General features: G+C 39.6%; 1 protein-coding gene across 2 annotated transcripts in view; it reads right to left on the bottom strand.

The window, feature by feature from the left end:
* The window catches only part of slc20a2 (solute carrier family 20 member 2), a 126,361-nt gene extending 113,946 nt beyond the window's left edge, over positions 1 to 12,415 (bottom strand). Inside the window, exon 1 of one of the 2 annotated variants that reach the window (XM_057832790.1) lies at positions 12,071 to 12,415. The gene's annotated coding sequence lies outside the window, so the exon portion shown is untranslated. The remainder of the gene's footprint in view (positions 1 to 12,070) is intronic. The other variant, XM_057832789.1, reaches the window with a different exon arrangement.
* Positions 12,416 to 13,050: the final 635 nt, after the last annotated feature.

The following is a 13,050-nucleotide window of genomic DNA, read 5'->3' as shown; positions in this document are numbered from 1 at the left end:
CGTATTTGGGCCGCAGGCCGCAGTTTGAGGACCACTGGAGCGCGCATACACCCAAAGAAGAAATGCCGCATCCAAGTGAGTGAGAGAGGGAAACACTTCTACGAGCCTACGTTCTTTGTTAATGTTAATATCTACAGAGGCAACGCCTGTATGTATCATCTTTTGTGTTGTTGTTGTTGTGTTTCCACTCGCGATCGGACACTTAAATCCAGTTGTGTAGTGGTTTGAACGATGTGCTAATGCTAGCGAACGAATGCTAACCATACTGGTATTAGCAGCTAATCATCGCTGATTTACGTTGATGCAAACCTGTTTGTTATTAGGGACGAAATTGATTTGTTTCATTTCCATTCTTAGTTTCACTCTTCAGGTGATGGTTGAATAAAGTCAGCAAATTATACCAACGTCTTCTGCATCGTCATTTGGGAGTTTAGCTAGCTGTATAGCCGGGACTTTTTTTTTTTTTTTTTTTTTATAGCCAGGACTGAGCCTTAGCCTCTCTGTGAGGACAGCGCAATCGTATTCCCTCCCGATGCAGTGATCTCCACCTTGCAATGACTGCAAGTCGCTTTGTTGTCATTTTTCCTCGTGAAGTGAAGACACACTTTCGAGCGTTTGAACCTACGTGCTGTCATTGTTATGTTTATGGCTGCAATGCTCGTGCTTACCCGTCGTAACCTTTCATTTTCACACTCTTTCCTGGTGAAGTGTAGTCAAACTTTGGAGCGAGTGCTTCTTGGCACCATGCTAGTTTGATGCGTCTGGACAACAACACATGTCACGACGCAATACGCGTCTTTAGGAATCGTTAAGGCTTTTTCATTGTGATGTCGAGGCCTCGAAACACTCAGAACCGGTTCCGAATTGGAATCGGATTTCGATTCCCATCCATAGTGAGAATACAGTACACATATTATTCAAAATGTCTGTCGTTTTTAGCTTGGAATCATTAATTGATGTCTCATATTTTACTAAAAAATACTCCAAAAATTTTTCACTCACATATTTTAAACTTTTAGACAAAGTATGTCACCAGAAAAAAAGGTGTCTGTACAAAAGTCACGGATATCTACCTCATAACTATCGCTTAATTGTATTTTTTTTTTTGTTACCGTCGCATTTTCTCCGATATGTTAGATGAAAAAAAATTGAAAAAAAATGCCATGTTTCACCCATAAAATCCCCCAAAAATCCAGCTGTGGCCATTCACAGCTGTGTCTTGACATTCAGTGATACATGCTACATGAAGTTTTTGGGTCGACAAAAGGTAAGTACGCGATAATATCTCGTTAAAGTCATGGCGTCTGTAATTCTGTTCTCGCGTGCTCTCGCCTCCAGATAGGGTTTTGCTGTTTAAAAAACTTTTTTTTTTTTTAAAAATGCCCTCCTGTTCAAATTGTTTCTTCCCCCAGAAAATTGAGATTTTAAGCTTTCTAATGATGTATCACACATGCATATCGAACAATTTTGAAAGTTGCCTAAATTGGGGGTCTCACAGCGGAACTTCAAGTCACCTGAGTGTTTTCCGCCATATACAGCTATATACACACACACTCATATCTATATAGAGCTGAAACGAATACTCGAGCAACTCGAGTTTAAAAACTGCTCCGAGTAATTTTATTCACCTCGAGGAATCGCTTCATTTTGCCAGCTCTAAGCATCATGTTTTGCCCGGATTACTTTTAATGCGGGACGACGCGCTGACGTCACGTGCGTAGAGGAAGAAGCAATAAAAAAATTAAAAATACTTTTCTGCAGCCGATAGCCGCTACAAACTACGCCGAGGTTGCTAAAAACTAGCCCGCATGATGCTACCGCGGTAGCAGGTTTCATCTAATGCGTGTCATAGATATCACATGTATGTTGAACTAGATGCGAAATGACAGAGTCAGCGGTGTTACCAAACAGCTGCCATCTTAAAGCAGTACACTTCACAGCGCTAATAAATAAGATTACCGTTACTCGCTCACGTAACGTTAGCCCTGCGCGTGGCTAACGTGTCTTACATACAGGTTTTATTTAATCTGTGAAAACATAGCGTTGTAGAGTGATGAGGGTGTAAAATGAAAATATGATAAAGCTAACTGTCAATTTTAGCTCAGTAGTCATTGCTGGATAACACACCAAGTAGCACTCATACTGTAACGTTGACAAAGAGTCACCCGCTTCGTTAGGTTGCAATTATGTATTTTTTGGGAACTTGTGAAACGACAACAACAACAACAGAAAGGCACGTCTCTCGCTCTCCCGCACCTCCCTCACCTCCGTACGTCACGCGGTGCATTCAGGAACGCATGCAAATATCCCCGCCATATTATAACCTGATATGTTACAATACATTTCTTTTGAACACTGCAAAAACTCAAAATCCTATCAGGACTTACAGTTTAGACTAACTAAAAACTTAACTAGAACTTAAAAATGGCTTGCCACAAATGGAAATTCAATTGAAACACGTGGGGAAAAACACCTAACTTTTAAGTGATGTGTGTCATCAAGCGTAATGGCATTTTTAGGTAAGAAAAAAAAAAATATATATATATATATATATATATATATATATATATATATATATATATATATATTAGGGCTGTCAAACGATTAAAATTTTTAATCGAGTTAATTACAGCTTAAAAATTAATTAATCGTAATTATCGCAATTGATCGCAATTCAAACCATCTATGAAATATGTCATATTTTTCTGTAAATTATTTTTGGAATGGAAAGACAAGATGGATATATACATTCAACATACGGTACATAATACTGTATTTGTTTATTATAACAATAAATCAACAAGATAGCATTAACATTATTAACATTCTGTTAAAGCGATCCATGGATAGAAAGACTTGTAGTTCTTAAAAGATAAATGTTAGTACAAGTTATAGAAATGTTATATCAAAACCCCTCTTAATGTTTTCGTTTTAATGAAATTTGTAAAATTTTCAATCAAAAAATAAACTAGTAGCCCGCCATTGTTGATGTCAATAATGACTTACACAATGCTCATGGGTGCTGAACCCTATAAAATTAGTCGCACCCAAGCCCCAGCAGAGGGCAGCAAAACTCCATAAAACACAATTAACAAGTGAGCGTTTCACTGTACCGTCATTTAAATCTGTCTGAGCGGGTAATCTGCGTTAATTGCGTCAAATATTTTAACGTGATTAATTTAAAAAATTAATTAACGCCCGTTAACGCAATAATTTTCACAGCCCTAATATATATATATATATATATATATATATATATATATATATATATATATATATATATATATATATATATATATATATATATATTCTACAAGATCTAAAAGTTTTTGTGGTGAAAGCAGTGAATTGGTCTTTTTTTTTTATTCTAGTCACATCTGAGAGGCAATTGTTGGCTGTTTTCAACAATGTACATTGAAAATAAAGACATTGATTGACTGAAAATGGTTCAATATTAGATGAAATGTCTTGTTTTCTCATGTACTGTATATTTATAATTGCTTTTTACCTAAAAATATATGTTTTATCCGATTACTCGATTAATCGATAGGATTTTCAGTCGATTACTCGATTACCAAAATATTCGATAGCTGCAGCTCTATATCTATATATACAGTGAGGGGCAGAAGTATTTGCACCCCTTGTGGTTTTGCAAGTTCACCCACTTAAAAAATAGGTAGAGGTCTGAAATGTCAATTATAGATGCATTTCCACTCAGAGACATAATCTACAAAAAAAAAATCTATAAATCACATTTTATGATTTTTTTAAAAATAATTTATTTGTAATTTACTGGGGTTCATAAGTATTTGTAACCCTGAGAATCAGCAATAATTAGGACACTCAAAGAGTTGTCAGTCTACCTTACGAAAGTGAACAATCACCCCATGATTAGCCAACCACCCACCACCCATTTTAGCTGATTATTGTCATCTGTGCACCCCAAAGTCAGTCATTATCCAACTGCTACCATGGGCAAGAACAGAGAGCTTAAAAAAAGACACTAGAAAAAAAAATATTGGGCTCCACCAAGCAGGATATGGGACAACTGGAAAGCAGCTTGATGAGAACAAATCAACAGTTCAGCAATTGTTAGAAAATGGAAAAGGACAAACTTGACTGATAATCTACCTCGGATTGGGGCTCCATGTTAAATCTCTCCTTGTAGGGCATCACTCATGATGAGAAAAGTGAGGGTTCAGCTTAGAACTACACGGCAGGACCTGGTCAATGACCTAAAGAAAGCTAGATGCACAGTCTCAAAGGCTACTGTCAGTAGAACAATGCTGTGCAATCGTTTGAAATGATGCATCGCTCAGAAGGTTCCTCTGTTGTAGCCATTATATGTGAAGGCCCGTCTGAAGTTAGCCAGGGACCATCTGAATGATGTGGATGGGTCATGAGAGAAAGTCATGTGGTGAGATGAGACCAAAGTAGCACTTTTTGGTGCAAAATTTACTCGTTGTGTGTAGAGGAAAAGAACGCCATCCCCACTGTGAAGTATGGGGGTGCAAACTTCATGCTTTGGGGCTGCTTTTCAGCAAATGGGACAGGACGACTATGCTGTATAAAGCAGGGGATGTTTGGTGAAATGTATTTTTCAGATTTTGAGCCACAACGTCCTCCTATAAGTCAGACTTGAACATGGATCTTCCAACATGACAATGATGATGATCCGAAGCACACAGCCAAGGTGACCAAGGAGTGGCCGCATAAAAAAAGCATATCAAGGTTCTGGAGTCCAACAATGAGAATAACAACAACATAGGGATTGCGTAAAAGGGTTTATTGAACACACATAAAAACACGCGATTGTAGAAAGGGAGACACAAAAAGGGTCTGACAGTAGGTCAGGATCATTAAAAAAAATTATTTTTTAAACCCAAGGGAAAACCATGACAAACGGAAAAACCAAGGCAAATATGCAACTCGCAACGCAGGGGTCAAGAATACAAACTGTCAAATGGCAGCAAGTCAATATTTCGGCAAGCCGCCTAGGATCGGTCTAAAAACGCTGCTGATGAGCTGGAATTGGATGCAAGTATAATGTTGGGAACTCATCCCTAAGCTCTGTAACAAAACAATCTGACCAGCAGCAGAATGTGACAAAATCACGCCAGCTGTCATACTAGCTTTGCTTGTTAGCTAGCAAAGTTATTCTTCTAGTCCAGACCAACCATGTCATCAACCCCAGCATACATTGCGCACTAAAACATGGCGCCCTCTGTAGGTCAAAACAAGTACTAAATATTATAGATTTTTAAATCAATGGCAATAATATATGTGTTTCTAATAACATTTTAGTAAAAAAAAAGAACAATTGTGGCTTATTAGAGCCTACAAGTCACACACAAAAGAGTATCGACTAAAACAACATGGGTGAAAGGCTGTGTGGAAAATGCAAATACAGTATATTCATGATCACCTAACCACCTGCTATTGGAGAACATGGGTGTTTTGCAGAGTTTTGTGATTTTTAACCCACAAGCATGTGCTTTTTACTTGTATGTGTGCCAGTAAAGACGGAAGTCATTCATCTTCATATCTTATCAATAATACACTTTCATGTCGGCTTTAAAACATTTATGATTAAACAAGACAAAACAATCAGTCTTTTTGGTCAAGTTGTGTTTGCAAGTCTCCCAAAAAATTTTTGTCTTCTCTGACACACCGTTTTCTTCAGGTGCAAACAACAGGAAAAAACCCCAAGTGTGCCCTTTCTTGCTTTCTTATCATTAGATGTTGATTAATTATTAACTCGCAAACCACATTTTGACACCACTTCTCTCTGCTACAGCAGACTTTTTTCTCCGTGGCTTGATTTTCATGAAGCTGCCTTTGAAGATTTTAGGGATAAAGTCATGAAAACTTGAAATCGTTCAATCTGAAAGACAAAGTTTATCATTGTCGCTTGGACATTACTCAAGGAATGGTTTTCCACAATGTAGTCCAATGAAAATCTAAGCACTTTTAAGACCTACCGTTGGCAATTAAACACATTTTTGAGAAGTTTTAATAAGTAGCATAAGTACATGACATAAAACGTAGCTGAAGTAGCATTCCTCTCAAACCTGCGGCGCTGATCATTATAAACAATATGATCTATCTGGCTCAGTGTTGTTAATAACGGCGTTACAATATAACGGCGTTACTAACGGCGTTATTTTTTTTCAGTAGTGGGTAATCTAATTAATTACTTTTCTCTTCTTGGCAACGCCGTTACCGTTACTGAGGACGGAAAGGCATGCGTTACTATGCGTTACTGTATTGGTCGAAAAGTCTGAGGGAGACAGACTCACCGAGACGACAGAGCAGAGCAAGAAGTAAGGAGGAGGCAAGAAAGTTGTGACGCCAAGCTAACGCGATGCTAGGTAGCTCCAATAATACATGTTGTAGCCGATAGCCTACAAACTACGCCCGCATGTTATGGTAGATATGGTAGACATGGTAGATATCACACGTACTGTATAACTAGATGCAAAATGACAGACATGGCACTAAATGAGTTAGTAGACAGCCGCCATCTTAAAGCAGTAGACTTTTTAGGACGGCTCTGTTGTAGAGAACCTTCCTAGCGAACCTAAGTAACTTTTTATCTAAAATACTTCTAAATCGGCAAAATCTTGACTTGAATCTATCTTTAAATGATGAAACAGTTTTAAAACTTTCATATGTCGAAAGTAGAGAGAAGGGAACTAATGCAATAATGGGAGCAATTTTAACAACTTTGAACAGTTGATTCAGGGTAAAGGGTAAATTAGGGTAAAGAATTGGGCTCGGGCCAATTGTACCAAAAACCTTCACAAAAAACTTCACATAGTGTGGCCAATGTTTTTTTTATTTTTATTTTTATTTTTATTTTTTTTAATTTTTTTTTTAGGAAAAAAAAAAAGTAATTATCACCAATTACTTTGCCAAGTAACTAATTACTCTTACATTCAGGTAATTGAGTTACTAACGCAATTACTTTTTGGGAGAAGTAATTTGTAACTATAATTAATTACTTTTTTTCAGTAAGATTAACAACACTGATCTGGCTAAGTTAATAAAAGGAACTGGGTGAATTACAGAGATCCCGCGCCAATTTGAACGTCAAAATTTGCGGTTTCAGTTACAGTGCGCTCCATAATTGTTGACACCCCTGAAAAAGATGTGTTTTTTAGCTTCTAATTTTTTTTAATTCAAATAATATGGGACCTTAATGGAAAAAAAGAGAAAAATCCAACCTTCAATACAAGTGAATTCAATAGTATTGTTTTATTACACGCCTGGGTCCCATAGCAAGAAGGGAATCTCACGAGATAACTTGTTTTGCACCCATAATATTTACCATTTGTTGCATCTGTTGCAGCACAGCTCATTTGTCCCATGTGAAAAGCCCTTTTTCAAGGGGGCTGAACCAAAAGTAGCTTTAATGTTTGTCATTGGGCAGGGCCGCGCCACTTGGGGACGGAGGTTGGCCTCTTCCCCGCCCCTACAAAAAGCGGACATTTCCGGGCGACCCGTGAAGTCCGCTGGTGGATTAGACGTACGGATCGCCCAGCTGTGTCCTTTTGCCGCTTTACCGGTGTGTTGGCTTCCCGCTCGTTTGTCACGGTAAGTGATTTTCATTGCTAAGGGGACATCTTGTTGTGCTGTAACGGTAACGCGGGGATTCTGGGATTGACAAACTCAAATCTAGCGTCATCGTTAGCGTTTCTTATGCTTGTTTGCTCGCTCTTGTGGGATTGTAATCAATAAATCTCATTTATTCTACATTTTCTAATCAATAAACATCGTCTATTGAGCAAAAGTGTGCTTGTTACTGACTCACCGCAAACCCAGAAATTTCAGAAGACACCGCATTAAAAGTAGTCCGGGCAAAACGTGATGCTCAGAGCTCTCAAAATTAAACGATTACTCGAGGTGAATAAAATTACTCGGATCAGTTTTTAAACTCGAGGTACTCGAATTGCTCGAGTATTCGTTTCAGCTCTACTCTTAACAAACACAGAGTGCTAACAGACGAGCTAATTTTGGTAGCCTTTGCTTGCTGGCTATTACATCTCGCTGTAATTGCCTTGATACAACCTTCGAACAATGTGGCACGTATATTTCGTTTATTTATATTTATAGAAGGGCTGTCAAACGATTAAAATTTTAATCGAGTTAATTACAGCTTAAAAATTATTTAATCGTAATTAATCGCAATTAATCGCAATTCAAACCATCTCTAAAATATGCCATATTTTTCTGTAAATTATTGTTGGACGGCATTAACTATAACATTCTTTCTGTGAAAGGGATCCACGGATAGAAAGACTTTTAATTCATAAAAGATAAATGTGAGTACAAGTTATATTAATTTTGATAGTTTGTATATTGTGACTAAATATTGCCATCTAGTGTATTTTTTTAGCTAAACTTAATGTTTGAATAGCGTATTATTTTGCATAGCTATTTTGATTGGGAATGCCAGATCTCTTTGCATTGAACGCTTTTCTTTTTGTGAACATTATTTTATTTTTGAGAGACAGGAATATTATTTTTGTTGTGCTTTTACTAAATGATTCTTTAGCGATTGAAATGTTCTTAACTGCCCAAATGCATGATGGGAATTTGAGCAACCATGAGTCACAGTGGTTGCTGCAAAGGATATATCTTATCTGCGTTGAGTACAAAATATGGTGTTAATTAAAAGATTGTTTGTACTTATACTTCCCCATGTAGCTTGCCACAAAAGTTCAACAATTGTGGAAGGGATGTTACTACGTAACACATTAATTAGCGTGGCTCCAATAAATGTCTGCGTTACCAAATCATCTTGATAGGAAATTGGTAGTGCTATGGACCCCATTGGACCGGTGAATCATGTTGGCTCATTGTCGTCGGATGGCTCGGTTCGTCCGATTACCTCCTGAGGAAGACGGGGGCGAACATATAAACACTGAGAGGCGGCAGATGGCTTTATGTGAATACTTTTATTAACAAAACAAAAGCATGTGGGGAACGCAGCACTCGGGCCTGCGCTAACTGCGCACTTTCTCGCTCCCTCTCTCGCTCGACCACTTTCTTCCTCACTGCCCAATCTGACAATGCCGGTCACATTGAAAATAACAGCGGCCCCCTTGGCGGGTGCCGGTAACATCTGCATCCACTCCACTTGCTTGTCTCTGCCCTTAGCTCTCAATATACTTCAAACGGCGCCATTGTAGTCTGTTCGCGGCAATGCTTGTGTGGGTCGTTCCGCGCATGCGCTAATTGCGTTAAATATTTTAATGTGATTAATTTAGAAAATTAATTACCGCCCATTAACGCGTTAATTTTGACAGCCCTAATTTATAGTCAAATATAACTACATTATTGCATTGCTGCGAGCAGGAATGATCTATTACTGTATGGTTTATCTTTCATATGACAAATCATTTTCTGGAATATGAAGAGAGAATTTTTTTTTTTTTTAAAAACCTCTGAATGAATTTTGGGTGTACCGAAGCTTTTGCATCTTGCACCACCAGTAATAGGTATAAAAGTTACTTTCATTATTACTATTCTTTTTTTATTCACAGCCATTATCAGGGATGACTAACTTTAGTCTTGACATTGTTTAGAGGTGTTAATCAAAGGTCTTTTCTTTAGGCTTCTGCTAGCGTGTCCCCTATTATTTAATGGAGTCCCTGTTGCTGTGGGGCAACCAGCCATTAGACTGAATGTGGGGAGGCAGACACTCATTATGTTGCTCCTACTGACGAGGGAGCCGATACCATTGTCAACAAGATGGAGTTTCCACCACACAACAAAAGAATGAGGTGGAAAGAATAGCAGGAAAAACCCTGCACTACAATCCATCTAAAAGCGACGTGAAAATCACAAAAATACTACAAAGAAGTTGCAGGACTATCAAACTGTGTTGAGGTTGGCTACATTAACATGGTGGAGTTCAAATTCTAAGAATTAAACTGAAATGCTGTTATTTGCTAAATGCTAACTATCTCCAGAAAGTGATGCATCACGGTAATGAGGTACATTTACCAAATTAGACTAATTTGCCTAACAAAAGTCTGGTAGCTTAAATGCTACGAATGCTAAAGTATTTACTAGGGCTGCAGCTATCGAATATTTTAGTAGTCGATTAATCGATGGACTAGTTAAATCGAATAATCGAGTAATCGGATAAGGAACATGAAAAATTAAAATACCTTAGCTGAGCCTCAAACGTTTTTTTTTTTCTTTTTAAATGAAGATCTGTGTACAACAAAAGAACAATTGGCTAACTTGCATAGAAAAAGTCTGCTAGCTTAAATGCAATAAAATGCTAGTTTTTTTTTTTTTTTATACAATGCGCTTAACAAATGGTTCAGACACATATTCCCACAAAAAATGGCTAAATATACCTATAAACTAAATCATGAATGCATTAGAAAACATTAGCTAAAAGAAAAACTTAGCTTACTTTGGTCTTAACAGGGAGCAGTTGGATTCAGCCAACTACAGTGTATCCACCCTAATCAATAAAACTAAATGCAAACACTTTCAAAATAGACCATTACAACGCCACTTTAATTAAACGAATACTCGAAGCAACTGGTGGGCGCTGTTGTCGGTAAGCGAACAACAGTCGCTAACACTGAACGTCTACATTCGGGATTACCTTGACCAAAGCCCGTTTCGAGTCCGTCACCGGCCGCTTGTAGCCTATTGAGCTGCGTTATGACAAGACATGCTGCTCGCGTGGAGCCGAGGAGAGAGAAGGTGATGGGAGATCAGGGATATATGTTAGTCTGTGGGGAACAGGCGCGAAGCTGAACAGACTCTGGTCCGGCAGCTGGATTTATCTTGGGTCAACAACCTAGCCATGCTCTCCATTGAGCGTGTGCTTGCGCAAAAACTGGATTTCACAGATGTTATAAATGCATCACTGTTTGAGGGCTTGATAACCCCAGGGATGAGGAGGGGGCAGGCACAGGATGTTTAGTTATACTGTTTTGTTGCTTAGCAGGTAGGCATAGCACTCTCAGTTGTATTGTATTGTAGCATATATTGGACAATAGATGGATATTGTTTGTTTATATTGTGTCACATCACATTACGGTCTGTTAAATTGAACTGTCCTTCTCATATTAAATAATTTGAAAATTTACACTCTTTTCCCCGGGCCCGTGCAGGTCTGTTGACAGCCCTAACGAGGCTCGCTTCATTTAGGGGAGGTTCTGAAAACGAAAACGTCTGAAGCCTCAGTGGCAAGCTGTACCACGTGAGTAATTCAGACTTACGCAGAAATTTGGGTTACGTCACCAGCGTAACAACAGAACTCGTTCGTAACCTCTATTAAAATACATTTTATTTAGTGAGTGTCACTCGTAGACGTCCAATCCATTTGAAGTGGGTGGTCTGGCAGCGAATTGCTAGACCTCCAGTTCAAATGGATTGGACGTCTATCGCCGTCAATGGCAACTAATTGGCTAAATTAAGCGATTGGGTCAGCAGAGAATAGTTCCACAAGGCGAAAAAAAAACAAAAATGCAAGGATCAAACAATTGGTTTGCAATGAGATCACATTGCGCATGCGCGAAAAGCGACTTGCCTCGTAACGGAACAGAACACTCTTGCTGCTCGACAGAGTGAAATGAACTTGCGTGATTAACAGTCAAACGAACAGTCGCCCGCTTAAACCCCCCCTCAGGCGAGCTTTCGCACTCCACCTTCCCGCATTAATTCCGACTGGCTTCTGGTCCGAGTCTCAGCAGTCGGCGTCGAGTCCAAAATGTGCGCTTTTGTGGGTGCACACACTCGCCTTTGGGAAGTCCGGCACGTGTCAGCGGCAGCGTGATTTTACGTGCCGCGAGACAAGCCGCCATAGAATAGAAAGAACGTCGCGAAATAAAACGTGTCATTGAGCCCACTGTAGAAAAGACTGCGCGACTTTGCGCCACGACGTCCGCTCTGTAACACTCGCGTACACATTCGACCCAGGGCCGCGTTACTCCTTGAACGCAACGCGGTACACACAACAAGCTAGCTACTAATAAAAGCAACAGCCCCCTAGCAACAATGGCGTGTTAAAGGTAAGCTCGGACAATTAGGTACTTACCGACCAAGCAGGACAACACCACGACGCGAGAGATAGAAGACGCCGCGTCTCGCCTTTGCTGTTTTCCACCTACGGAGGTTCCGGTGGGACGAAAAAAAATGTCACAGATTCCAGCGGTCGGCCTGTCGGTCGCTCGCCCCCCCGCCCTACTCCTGTCTCGGGTGAGTGATGTCTGCTTGCGCCCTTCGGTCGGAGTCTCTCTCACGCCACCATGTTGCCAACGCCGCGTACGTCGCTTGGCTCTGGTTCGACTCTCATCCGGGTGTTCAGGGGATTGAGCCGAGCACACTCGGGATGACAGCTTTGGGATGGATGGAGGAGGAGGGGAGACGAGAGCGAGCGAGGGAGAGAGTGCTCATTCATATCCACAGCACAGGACAAGAAACATACTAATAGTTTATATGTTTGACATTGACGTCCCAGTCAAAATGAACTGGACGTCTAATAGCGTCATTGGTCGGTACTCCCAGTTCAAATGAATTAAACCAAGGGCGTCAAACTCATTTTGGTCTGCGAGACACTTGCATGGCAATTATGTGGGCTGGACAAGTTTATTTTAGGCCAAAATTCGTTAAATCACTGACTGCCATTGACGGCGCTCGACGTCTAATCAATTTTGACTGGGCGAATGAACAAACGACCCAGTTGAAATGGATTGGACGTCGAGCGCTGTCAATGGCAATTAAATATACGGAGCCACGAAAGGGACATTAGCAGAAATAAAGTAAACCATCTGGTGCGCACCATATAGTATATGGTTCGCACTAGAAACTAACTGGTGCGCACCATATAATATGTGGTGCACACTGGCAACAATCTACACCAGATTGTTGTTAGTGCGCACCAGAAACAATCTGGCAAACATTAGCATTAAATAGCAGAATAGCATTTTTAAGATAAGATTTTAAAATATGTGGTGCGCACTAAAAAACAATCTACACCGGATTGCTTCTAGTGCGCAGCACATTCAATCTGGTAAA

The sequence above is a fragment of the Corythoichthys intestinalis genome, chromosome 3 (assembly GCF_030265065.1).
Source record: "Corythoichthys intestinalis isolate RoL2023-P3 chromosome 3, ASM3026506v1, whole genome shotgun sequence".
Lineage (NCBI taxonomy): Eukaryota > Metazoa > Chordata > Actinopteri > Syngnathiformes > Syngnathidae > Corythoichthys > Corythoichthys intestinalis.
The sequence above is the reverse complement of the archived record's forward strand: the minus strand, read 5'-3'. Positions and strand labels throughout refer to the sequence as shown.